We start from the raw sequence: 12371 nt of genomic DNA on the forward strand, positions 1-12371 counted from the left end.
GGCAACCCATGGCTTCCCTGGGTCATTGACATTCAGATCCCAAAAGCCATTGGGCTTGAAGATGTCTTAATGTGGCCTTCTTGGCATGGATTAAGATTTCTAAAGGAGGGGGTGACAGCATGAAAGTATCACACTAGGACTGGGTTTGCAGCTGGTTCTGTAGCCTTGTTTCAGTTACTAGCCTCTTATAAAGCAAATGCCTGCCAGTACTAGTGATGATTTTTGCATTGGGATTCAAAGACGGCTGCGAATCCCAGCAGGAAAGGACTTCAGCAGATCTGGAGGAGAGCTGTTGTATCCTGCGGAAAAGTAGGAGGGGGATTTTCCCAAAGTTGGCTCACTTCTCTGCTCCTGAAAGCTACAATGTTAAACTAATTGTGCTTCTGAAAATCCCATCCTCTAGCAAAGTTTTTGACTCTTTGCTCCATTCAGCCCATATTTCCTCCAAATAGGTCAGTTGTTAATTAAATTCAGGCTCAAGGCTGCTCTATTTCTCATCGGTCTCTTATTCTGGGCAGACACTTCTGTAGTCATGTGGTCTTTTGCAACCATAGCAATGAAATGCTTATTGGCTGCATTGCTTCTAAACAGATCTTTTTGTTTAGTTTCAGGATATAGGACACTTTGTTCAGCTGCAGGAATTTGAAGGGTGCAGGTCTGAATTAACTCTTGAATTGATTCTCTGCAATATTTTAAACAAGGATTGCTCAAATGCTGTCATAAGCAGTAAAGAAATGGCCATAAGTCTGAGTCTCAGAGAGAGAGAAGGGGTTGTGATCTTCTTTCAACCAATTGTTGAATGAGTGAGAACTAGAAGTATTAGATAAATGACAGCCATTGCATGTTGGCATCTCATCTCTTCCTCTTCCCTCCCTTACCGGTCTCCCAGTTCCCCAGACAACACATGAGCCTTGCCTCCTTTCTCTGACAGTGTCATAGCTCAGCTCCTGCCACCAACGTTGAAATAAGGGGCAAATGTCATTTTGGAGCTTGGGGGTAGGGGGCCTTTCCTGTCTCAGAGGACCCATTCCTTCCAGCACATCCAGCACCATGGTAGTGGTTTAGGGGCTGGGGCACATGACTTCTGAGAAGATGCTGAGGGAAATGGGTTTATTAGCCTGCAGAAGAGAAGATGGGGTTTGATAGCAGCCTGTAACTACCTGAAGGAGGGTTTGAAAGAAGATGAAGCTGGACTGTTTTTAGTGGTGGTAGATGACAGAACAAGGAGCAATGGTCTCAAGCTGCAGCAAGGGAGGTTTAGGTTGGATATTAGGAAAATCTTTCTCACTAAGAGGGGTGGTGAAGCACTTGAGCAGGTTCCCAGAGAGGTGGTAGAATCTCCTTCCTTGGAGGTTTTTAAGGTCCAGCACGACAAAGCCGTGGCAGGGCTGATCTAGATGGGGCTGGTGCTGCTTCGAGCACCAGGTTGGATGAGATGACCTCCTGAGGTCCCTTCCAACCCTCATTTTCTATGATTCTATGACTGTGGGTCATGATCTCAAGTGGTGCAGGGTGGTGTTTACACAGTAGTGCTGGAACCCCCCTTTCTTTGTAATGAGATGCAGGAGAGTCCATCGCCCTGCTCCCATTCAGATTCCCCAAGAGTGAGTCACCCTTAAGGTCATCTGCTGGCACAGGTGAGGGGCTGCCATTGGCAGTACACCACTGGGATTGAGTTTCAAGCTGTATTTTTAGACCCCGGCTCTGTGGTATGGTGCTGGGGTTCTCCCTTGTTCCTCCCCCTGACCTGTCTCTGGAGCTGTTCCCAGTACCTTCTGTGCAGCATGCCAATAGACAGAGCAGGGGCAAGTTTAAGCTGCATGGTCTGTGCATCTGGTACAAACCTGTAACAAATCCTCTGGCAACGGGGCAGGGGTTGTCCGTGGTGAAAGCCTGCGTCCTGACTGCTAGTAGTTATCTGAGGCAAAGCATATCTGAATGACAAGGCAGGGTCCCCCCCCCCCCCCCCCCTTTGAGCTCTCCCAGTTTTGCACAACACAGACAGTGCTTGTAGGGGACAGACAGTAAAGAAGGCTGGTTCCCCCTACAAGGGGTGACGGGAGTGAGATGTTAATCTCCATCACAGCGCTGAATCCAGTCCCAAGGCCTTAATGACAGAGGCTGAACAGCTGCCACAGTCCTATGTGAAACCAGCTGGTGGTTTCAGTCCCATCCCTGCCACGCGGGTGGCTAGTATAAGCTGTTGATCCACAAAGGCTGGGTGACCTTCAGGGCATGGCATAAAGACCTATCTTATTTACTCAGATGGCTGCTGGCTGCTCCAGGGGCTGGCTGTGGGGAGCAAATCCTCCTCCAAGACAAGCAAGCCAGTTGACTGATGATAAACCTTGCCCTATGACTGTCAGCACATCCACGGCAGCCAGGGAGCACTTTACACCTGCTCTGTACCGGGGTAAATGGTGACCTGAGGTGCTCCGAGGGACCCAGTGTGCAAAGGGGCTATGTGAGGGAAGCCTATAAATAGCATCCTACAAGCCGTTAAGCAAGGAATTTGAGGAAGCTTGCTCAGAAGCAGCTTGTGGGGAAGGGAAATCATCAGCCTCCAAGTTGCTGGGAGGATTGGAAGGGGGAGAGGTTGGGGGTGGGCTTGAGATGCTGTGCTGAGCTGCTAGGGGTGGAAGCAGCAGGGTTAGGATGGGGGAGCACTGGCAGAGCCATGCGAAAAGGAAGCTCAAACCTATGGCCTTGGCTTCAGCTGGTGAAATGAGCACATGTAGTTTGAGTCCTGTCTTCAGCCTGCAGGCCTGAGCGCCTGCTTCAGTAAAGGAGAGGATCAGGCTTGCATGGGGCTGAAAACCTGTTTCCTTCATGGCAGCTGCGCCACAAGGAGGCAAATGGGCCCTGCCTCACCCAGGCTGTAATTCTCTGCTTAATTGTATGTGTTTAGCTTTGTACCGTTGCTATGCGAAGGTCTTTGAGAGCAGTTGAGGGAGCTGGGCGGAAGCTGAGCCTTTAGAAAAGAGCTTGTGCTGGCCCAACCACAAACCGATCCCTCCACCCTCTCTTCATAGGGACCGATTTTCAACTGCAGTTGCCAAATTATTTACTTAGCCTCGCTGCAAACAACGAGCCCCTCGGTCCCTGCGTCAGACTCCACGGAGATGCCCGGGGCTGGTCCAAAGTTCATCTGTAAATGTGAGCTAAGGGCAGGTTGCTGGCCAGCCTGTCAGGAGCAGCATAGCCCCTGCCTGCTGGGTAGGGCTGAATCATAGGGCAAAAGCTAGTCAGCAATGTGGCTGCTTTGACGCTCTACGCAAGCTGTGATCTGTGATGGGGGAGGCGCTTGCTTGTGCAGTGGATACATTTGACTGGGCCATCGCTAGAAACCCCCAATTTGCTCCCCCCGTCCTGGGCAGGACCGCACTGTGCAGGGTGCTGCATGAAAAACACAGGCCTTGCCCCTAGTTGAGGGACATCTAGTCCAGCACCTTGCACACGTGCAGGATTCCCTGCTTAGCTGCCCCAGACACTCTACAACAGAAGTAAGCAATCCCCAGCATGGGTGTCAGAGCAGGGCGCACACAAGCATTTTGCTTGGCACGTGTGCCTTGGAGTGGACAGCGGGCAAGGGGCCAGGGCCGTGCGCACTGACACAGCAGTGATCAGGCCCCTCGGGGTGCTCCCACTATCTGCCTCTGTTGTGACAACATCTTACAAGTTGAGGTTGTGGGTGTGTTTGGCACTCTGTCTGAAAACGTTGCCACCTATGTTGCTTCTCTGTGCTATGGCAGATTTGCTATTGGGCACCTCCTTTCCAGGAAGGGAGATGGGATGCTGGAGCCATGCTGACAGAAATGTGCTCTTTTTTCCCATAGAGATCCTCCAACAAAAACACAGCAGGGCAGGGTGTCGTGGGGTTCTCGGTTCATGGGCAAATAGGAGTACTGCTGCTTTCTCATGTGTCCTGCCTGTAATTTAATCTCGGAGCTGTTGTCGCTGCATGTATCCTGCAGTCTAGTGGTAGGAGAAGGCCTAGTTGCCCCTAGCATCTAACCTCTGCCCAGAATCCCTCTTTCTGCAGTCCCTTTATGTTGCAACTGGGGACACTAAGACAGCTCGCAGCAGCTTGGCTGCAGGGGCTTTTGCTGTGCTGGGTCAGCCACCCCAGCAGTGGGCTCTGGTTTGGGAGGGTGCAGGGCATGGCCACTTGTTTGAAAACCAAGAGGCCTAGGGCCCAGCTCCCTCCTGCTCACGGGCTGGGGCTGCAGTGCAGTGGGGGCCAGGTCCCTGGCAACTGCAGCTGTGAATTCACAGGGGTTAAGGTGCAAATTGAGTTACAGGTGCAATAAACCACTGCTGGGGCTTGAAGTGCCTCCAAAGGGGAAGAAGAGAGATAAGCAGAAGGAACTAACCCTCTCTGCCAGGCATCCCCTAGCAGCCTGTGCAGAGAGATCAAAGGGTAAACTGACTTATAGTGGACCCTAATGGCTACAGTTCTGCTGAGCTCAGGTAAGGGAGAGGTCATGTGCCTGCCCCTGCCCAGCTCTGTTCTCTCTTGGAAGCTCTTTCTCTGCCATCTTGCCAGCCCCAGCTTTTTATCCTGGGTTCCCTGCCCCACAGTACTCCTTGCTCTCTAGGACAGGAGCTGCCTAATGGCAGGGCTTGTCTGGGGCTGGGCATGTTACCCATGTTCAGCAATCCAAGCCCTGGACCTGAGTGGGGCTGGAGTGGACGGGATCAGCGCTGGGTTCTGGTCCCAGCCTGGGGATGGTCCTGGTCACCTCTTAGGTAATTGCCAGTGGATGTTTGCACTGCCTCTGCCTCCCTTCCAAAGGACTTGCTGCTGCTGCCATGCACCAGGGCTTTCATTTTATTGGTCCTTGCTCACTGCTTTCTGCACAGGCCCCTTCAGCTGGGAGCTGCCGGCAGTCACGCCCTGGGCTTGTGGAGGAGGCTGCCATGCTGCAAGGGGAGCAGACCTGGGATCCCTGCTCCCTGCCATGCAGCGCTGCCCTGACCCTGGGTGGCCTTGAGTTGCTTTGTTCCTCAGCAAGGGTGGGGATACTTGCTCTGTTCTGCACCAAAGAGCTGCTGACAAAGGGGCTTTCAAGGCCTGTGTTCTCCTGGCAGTCAGGGCATGTCTAAGCAGCAGCTCCCTCCCGAGGGCAGGGCTTGGCTCCTCTCCCCGCTTTCTTCTTCTGCCATCCTCTGAGTTGCCAGCTCTCCTTTGTGTGCTGGCTGCAGGAGCTGCCAGGCAGCAGAGAAATTCAGGGCGTGCCTTGCTTTATCCCCCCAGTGAAAAGGCGATTTTGGGGGGGGGGATGTGCTGGAGGACCCAGCATGGCACTGCTGGGTGATCAGCAGGGTTATTGGCTTGCAGGCTCACAGGGCACCTCCAAGCACAGCTGAGAGGAGCAGGGGGTGGGTGGGTGATGGCAGGGCTGGGGCTGGCAGGGAACTTTAGTAGTTCCAGCCAGGATTTCCAGCACCTGGGATCTCCCTGCCTGTCCCTTGTGACCTCCTCAGGGTCCATGTCTCATGGGCTGGAGCTTGGGCTCTGCTGACTTATGGGCTCTGACACCCCAGAAGGCTTGGCTCCCACTGCTGCCCCTACCCCTGTCCCTCCCCCCACCCCTCTCTGCACCTTGCTGGGCTCCTCCCTCTGCTGATTTTGCTTCCTCTGCGCTCTGAGCCCTGAGCTGCACAACACAGCAGTTATTCGCCCACGAGGCAGGCCTGGAAAAGGCACCCGGGTAGTTCAGTATTGACATGACTTTCCTCCAGTGCTGACTCAGGCAGGGGGAGGGGGGGCACCCCAGTGACTGGAGAGCCACTGCCTGGCTGTTGAGTTTGTGCAGTGATGGGTGAAGGGCAGATAGCAGATCCCCCTCCAGCAGGGATTTGTTGCTTGGCCTGAGGAAGGGTATGAAGCAACACCCTCCCCGCCTTGCTACCAGCATCCTCCCAAATCCTTCACGCCTCAGCTGCCTCGCCAGCAGTAAAGATGCACCCTGGCATTTCTTAGGAAAGCCAACTTGCATGGGGGCCTGGCAGCCATTGCGGTGTCTGTCTGCAAAGGCATGGAGAACTCAGCTTCTCCACACAGTTACCTTCTCTGCATGGCGCTATTGGAGGGCACTATTGGAGAGCTGGACACACAGCGGTGCTCGCTGTCCAGCTGCCCGTGGTCTTAATGCTCCAGGGAACCATGTAGACAAACAGGCTGAGCATAGCTATCCGATCTCTTGCTTCAGGGTGCAGGCTGATCACTGCAGGCAAGGGGAGGGAAGGGGGTCAGGAAAAAAATGCCCCTATGTACTTCTCACAGGCTGTTGGGGCATTGCACAGTTGCCTGGTGCAGTTGGGGTGGGGGGTTCGCTGCCTTCTGCAGTGTTTGGGGCTAGCTGTGGAGGCAGGGCACGGGGCTAGCCTTGCCTGTAGTCCACACACAGCTAATGTGGAAGGAAGAGGAGGTGAGTCCACGTCTCCAGTCTGGCAGGAGCTCGGTTACTGCTGCTCTACTCCGGCAGGCCAGGAGCCAGTGTCAGGTCTCTTGGTAGCTATGTTGACCTTGTCTCCCACGGCTTGCCTGCAAAGTGGGCACTGGAAGATGGCCTAGCGGGCAGGGGCACACGCACTGAATTCTCCTGGGTGAAGTGAGGGCTTTTATCCACCTGCTCTACCCACTGTTCTTCCATGTGCTTGAGAGCAGGCTCTGCGTGTGCATATATGTGCAGGCACACATCTGTCAGCCATGGGTGAGGGGAGATTAGCTGAGTGTAATTGCAGCCAAGGTGCCCTTCTTCACCCATTAGCAACCCCAAATAGCAGTAGCCAAGGCTCTAGCAGGATTATGCTGCTCCCATGAGGACACAGGTCTGGACTGCAAATGGTGAGTGAACCCACCATGGAGCTGACCTCTGCACACCTGAGAGATCAGGGGAGCCAGTCAGCCAGTGGCAAGTCCAAAGACTATCAGGGGGCTCATCAGGCCAGGACCTGAGGCCTCTTCACACCTGCTATGGGAAGCAGGGTCAAGCTGGCTTTCCTGCTCCCTCCCAGGCTCGGAGCCTCCTGTGGCAGCCAGAAGTCAAGCACAGGCATTGACCCCTGTTAGGTCCTCTCTGACCCAGCTCCGCTTGGCATGTCCCTTGCAGTGTATTGGCCAGGATTTCACCATCCCCCTACAACGTCACAACCCCCTTGCTATGGCGCAAGGAGCCCTCCATTCTGCAGGACACTGCCAGCCAGCAGAGATGTAACAAGGCAGCCAGATGCTTGGGGTAGCTGCAACTTCTGACTCCTGCAGATGTGATTGTGCAGCTGTTGTTTTCCAGCTCTACCCCCATGTTGGCACCTGGGATGACTGTCCCAGTCACCTTCCCCCCCCACCCCAACTATGCTACTCCTGACTGGCCTTGAGAGGTCAAGACCCGATGGCGTGGTGTCTTCTAAGCTCCCTTTTACCTCCAGAGGGGATCCTTCACCCAGGGGTGGAATTGGTGCGGAGCTTGCTGTTGCTGCCACTACTAAAGGCTTTCGGGCTCCAGGACTCTCAGCACAGCACCTGCCACCAGCACAAAATCTTGGGCCTTCATAATGCCCTGGCCTGGAAATACTGAACCCAGCCAGGAGCGGGACAGGTGGGTGAGTGTTTCTGGTTAGAAATGTGCTGAGCTGTTCTAACAAATATAAAAGCTGCTGTGCTGGGCAGGGGGCCCATCCCTGCTGTGGGGTCTTTGGCTCCGGACTGAGGACAGCATGACACCTGCCGCAGCGCTCAAAGCACAGAGCTGGGGCTGCTGGGACCAGCAAGGAGGGGATCTCTATAGAGGATACAATGGCTGGGGCCTGGCTGCTGGCCATTGGTGCGTCTGGGATGGTCTGGCAGCTTCCTCACTCTGCCAAACCACTAGTATAACTCAGCCCAAGAGATCAGTGTAGTTGGGGCACTGTGAGCCCTAGTTGATTGGACACATGCTGGTTTCTGCATAGGGGAGCAATGCGAGGGCCTCGGGGCCCCTGAGCCGGGAGGCTGAGTTTGGGCAGGCACCAGGCATGTATGATTCATACAAGAATTTGCTTGCACTGCACTGTGAGGTGATGTGAGGTGGCGTGTCTGTCCCGCAGAGGTGGAGGTGCTGAGCCTGTCCATGCGGTAAATGTGATGTAGCCTTGCATAGCCGCTGACCCCAAGGCGGGCAGGTGCAGCTGTCGGGAGGACTCTGCAGTCCTGCTTGCAAGCTGCTAGTATTCTCCCATTGCTGGTGTTAGATGGAGGATGAGGTGGAGCGTGTGCGACTTGGGGAGACGCCCTGGCGGCAGCAGGGCTGCCTGAGAGACAGGCTGTCGGGGCAGGCAGGCCTTGCCCAGAACGTCGGCTGTGTACACTCTTCTGGCACTGATTCAGCCCTGCCTCTGCTGTGCTTGGGCAGCGTAAGCAGCTGATGGAGGCCTGACTCACTGACACAAGTCACCTTCCTAGAGAAAGAGCCTTCCCTCCTCCCCCTTAGCATCAGATAACGGGGCCAAGGCTCCCATCCCTGCTCTCTGTTCTCTGCCTGCGTGCATGTGCTGCTGCAGGAACCAGCTTCTCTCAGACCCCAGAGGCCAAAGCAGGACAAGGGGGATTAGCTTTAAGCTGATTTCTGCTGTGCGTTAGGCAAGTGCTGAGGGGATGCTTTACCTCATGCTCTGCTGTTTCCCCAGCTGCTGGCATGTCACACGATACCAGAGCAAGCGAGGGTAGGGGGTAGCACTAATGCCAGGCATTGGGGCAGAAGTGGAAAAGGAAGGGGGTCAGAGCAGAGCCCTGGAAAAATACAGCAGCCCCATTGCAGCCCGACACCCCCCCCAATGTAACGGGGGGGACATGTAGGATGTAGGCAGGGTTTAGAGAGGGACAAAGGGACATCCAGGGGGCTTCTTTTCATCCGGACCCAGTTCAGTTGCGTGGTGCAGCCCTGGCTGTGAGTGGCCAGAGAGCAGGAATCCCTGAACTGAACTTGGGGTTTGCTCCCTGCCCGCCCGGATGGCTCCAGCGTGTGAGGGACGCAGAGAACCAGTGCACTCAGCTCTCCTGCCTGCCCTCCCCACCTCCAGCAATTGCACTGGCAGAGAACCAGGAGCTCTGACTTCCCTCAGCCCCCCAAGCACCCTGCCTCCGCTTCTCCAGCAGCCAGGGCTGTGGTGAGAACAGGAGGCCGAGGTAGAGAGTGGGGGCACTCTGCCCTCACCAGCCCACCTCGCGGGTTCAGCTCACTTTGCTTTCTGCCGGCAGGGAGGCACCAAAATAGCCCCGAGCATCTTAGCTGTCCGGGGGAGCTAGCGTTCTGATTTTTCCCCAACGTTTCTGCAGAAAATGGAGATTTTATGAGAAAGTGTTTGCCCCCTAGGAATTGATTCCAGTAGACTAGCCCTGCTCCAAACCACTCATCACCTGGGTAGGGGCCAAGGCCTTGGCCTGCCAGTTACTGAGCTTCCCCCAGGCTCTGCATAGAGAGCAATGGGAAGAGGGGTGAGGGTAGATTTACTCCTGCTGTTGAATAAGATAAGTCTGTGTTGAGGGGCACAGGAAGTCCTGTCTGCTTGTCGTAAAGCTTGGGGTGAGGGGTGATGAGAGAGTATATCTTCCCACCTCATTTTCCTGGTAGCCATGACTAGGGAAAAACAAAGGTGCATGCACAGCTCTGACCAAAATCCAGTGGTCCCACAGGCTGTTCAAGCAATTGTGGAAGATGGTGCAAGGTTTGCCTTATCCAGCCTGGGGCATGACCTCAACCTTCCTCCTATACCAGGTCACCCTGCATTCTGCCCTTCTTCCTAATGGCCACATTCCCTGCCCTTTGGTACTCATACTCAGGAGACCCTTTCTGCAGGCACTTCCCATATCTCGCAGTGGGGCCTGAGCAAAGCTTCACTGTCCCCACCTGTAGTGTCTGCTGATGAAAGGGGCAGGATGTTGGTGAGCCCATGCGGCAGGCTAGAGAACACCCACTGCATGGTGAATTTTCCCCTTCTCCTTTTTTCAGCCAACAGTTTCCCGCACCATGCTGCCAGCCTCCTCTCCAAGCTCACTGCCGCACAGGCCTAGCCAAAGGACTTCTCATTTGGAAGGAATCCCCTGGGCAAATCAGCTCTTTGATCTTCTTGCCCTTCCCCTACCATGTACTCTTCAGTGCCAGACACTTTTCCAGGAGGACTATCAGCCGAGTTCTCTTCTAAGCACTGCTTATCGTAAGCATTGCTGGAGGGATTTTCATCTCTAGCATGTCCCCTAGGGTACTGATCTCCATTAAAACAAATTCCCTCCATAGCAAGCTCTACCCCAGCAATATTATTTTTAAAGGATCATTATCATCATTGCATTTTTTTAAACATTTTACCTAGTTTTTTTTCCAGTTCAGCAGAATTTCTGCACAATTCATGCCCTACATCCCCAAATCCTTGTGAATGGCATCGAAGGGGGCCATGCACACAACCTCCAATTGTAAGCTAGCTAATAGGTATGTGAGCCAAGAGGTTCTTCTCATGTGTTGATTTCCCTTTGTGCCCTCTGCATTTTGTCCTTGCTACTTTACGTCCCTGGGACTTGCGCCTTGAAGCCAGTGTCAGGGCCTGTTTCATTTCCTTCACTACAGCTGTCTCTGGGGATGTGTTCGGAGCATAACAGGCAGACTCTTCCTGGAGCAGAAACCTCCTGCACCTGCCAGATTGCAACGTGTCATGTGAAGGAGCATGCCCAGCTCCTTGACAGGAGTGGTGCCATTCTCCATCACTGGGAATTTCAGTGCTTGGGAGCAATGGCTCTGCTTTCTTGTCTCTCAGGTGCTCATTCCCAGTCTCTCGCCCCATCCCACCCCACCCCACCTACTGCTGCTAAATGGGTTAACGTCAGCTTCAGGTCCATCCTTGGGCAAGGGCTCTAGAAGGCCCCCTTAGCCTGCACAAGAGCTGGGCTTCTGGTCTGAGTGACAACTGGAATCAGGAACACAGTGACCTCGGTGCTCTTGACAACCCCAGCTCTCTGGCAAGAAGTGAACCCACCCACAGTCTGCTGGCATCTCCTCTGCTCAGACCCAAGGAACTGAGCCAGGAGGAGTGTTACCCCACACTGATCCACCTTCAGCCAGCAGATTCTGCATGAGTTAGTCAAGCCTGGCTTTCATCCGGGAGCCTGAATGTGAGTCATGCTGCAGGCCTGGCAGATCTCTGCTGCAATATCATCCCCTTAGTTTCTGAAGGGTTGGTTCATCAAGTGGCTTCCCAAGCACCAATGGAAGGGCGGTGGCAGGGACACGTACTGACATCCCAGGAATTTACTTTCTCATGTGGTTTTCCTTTTCTTCTCAGTTGTGTTTGCAGCCTCGGCACATTTGGGGCCAAGTCGCTGCACAGCATAAGCCTGTATGTGGGGCTAAAGAACAGGGTGTGAGGAGGAGAGTGGGAGATCAAGCAGCCCTGGCTGGCTGGGAAGAATTCACAGCAGAGGAGTTACCCACAAGACAGTAACTCTGCACCCAGGGGCACAAAAACCCACAGGTGTCCCAGAAAGGGAGGGCTGCAGGCCTTCAGGGTCATGAAGCTGGCCTTTTGGGAGCTGGGGTTGCTGCTGACATTTTAGCCGGGTTAGGAACACCCTGGAAATCCAAAGGATTTGTAGCCATTACAGAAGCTTTACATATGGTCCTAGGAGGGATGGATGATAAATGTGATAAATGAGACCCCACCCTCCTGGCAAAATGTAAGCAAATAGGAGGGTGGCCTTCTTTCCATCTGTTTCTAGCTATAGTTTTGTGAGGTCATTTGTGCATCATTCTCCTTCATGCTGCTGTGATCTTACCAGCCCAGCTGGGGCAGGGCCAGGGAGGGACCAGAGGAGTTGGGGAGGTGATGCCGGTTGTGTTGCAGCCTTGCTGAAGCCGTACCCAGGTACAAAGCATCAGTGAGCGCTCTGCTGGCAGACGTGCTGCCTTTGGGGCAAGGTGTTGAAGGTCTTACCCACTGAGCTACGATATGGGGGAGCTGGAGGTGAAAGCAGTGCTCAGAGTACAGATGGACATTCCCGTAGGCTGAATCAGTGGTTTGGGGCCTTCTCTCCTTGTGTTTGTGTGAAACCCCATGTATGGATCCATTTGTCTAACCTACCACCACTATCATGTGCCTGGGATCGATGAGTGTCCACAAAGGCAGCCCAGGGTGATGTGACATCTTATGGGAGCCATCAGAAAGCCACACTGAGCTAATGGGACAGCTTGGGGTGGGGCACGTTGAAGAAGGGGGCCCCTTCTCTCAGGGTGTGCAGGAATGTGATCCCACCCTTGCCAACTCTTGTGATTGTGTTACACATCTCCTGGGGTTTGGGGCTTCCCTAGTAAAGCCCCAGTTTCTGGAGTCATGGGATGAGGTGA

This window comes from Alligator mississippiensis, chromosome 9 (genome assembly GCF_030867095.1).
Source record: "Alligator mississippiensis isolate rAllMis1 chromosome 9, rAllMis1, whole genome shotgun sequence".
NCBI lineage: Eukaryota > Metazoa > Chordata > Crocodylia > Alligatoridae > Alligator > Alligator mississippiensis.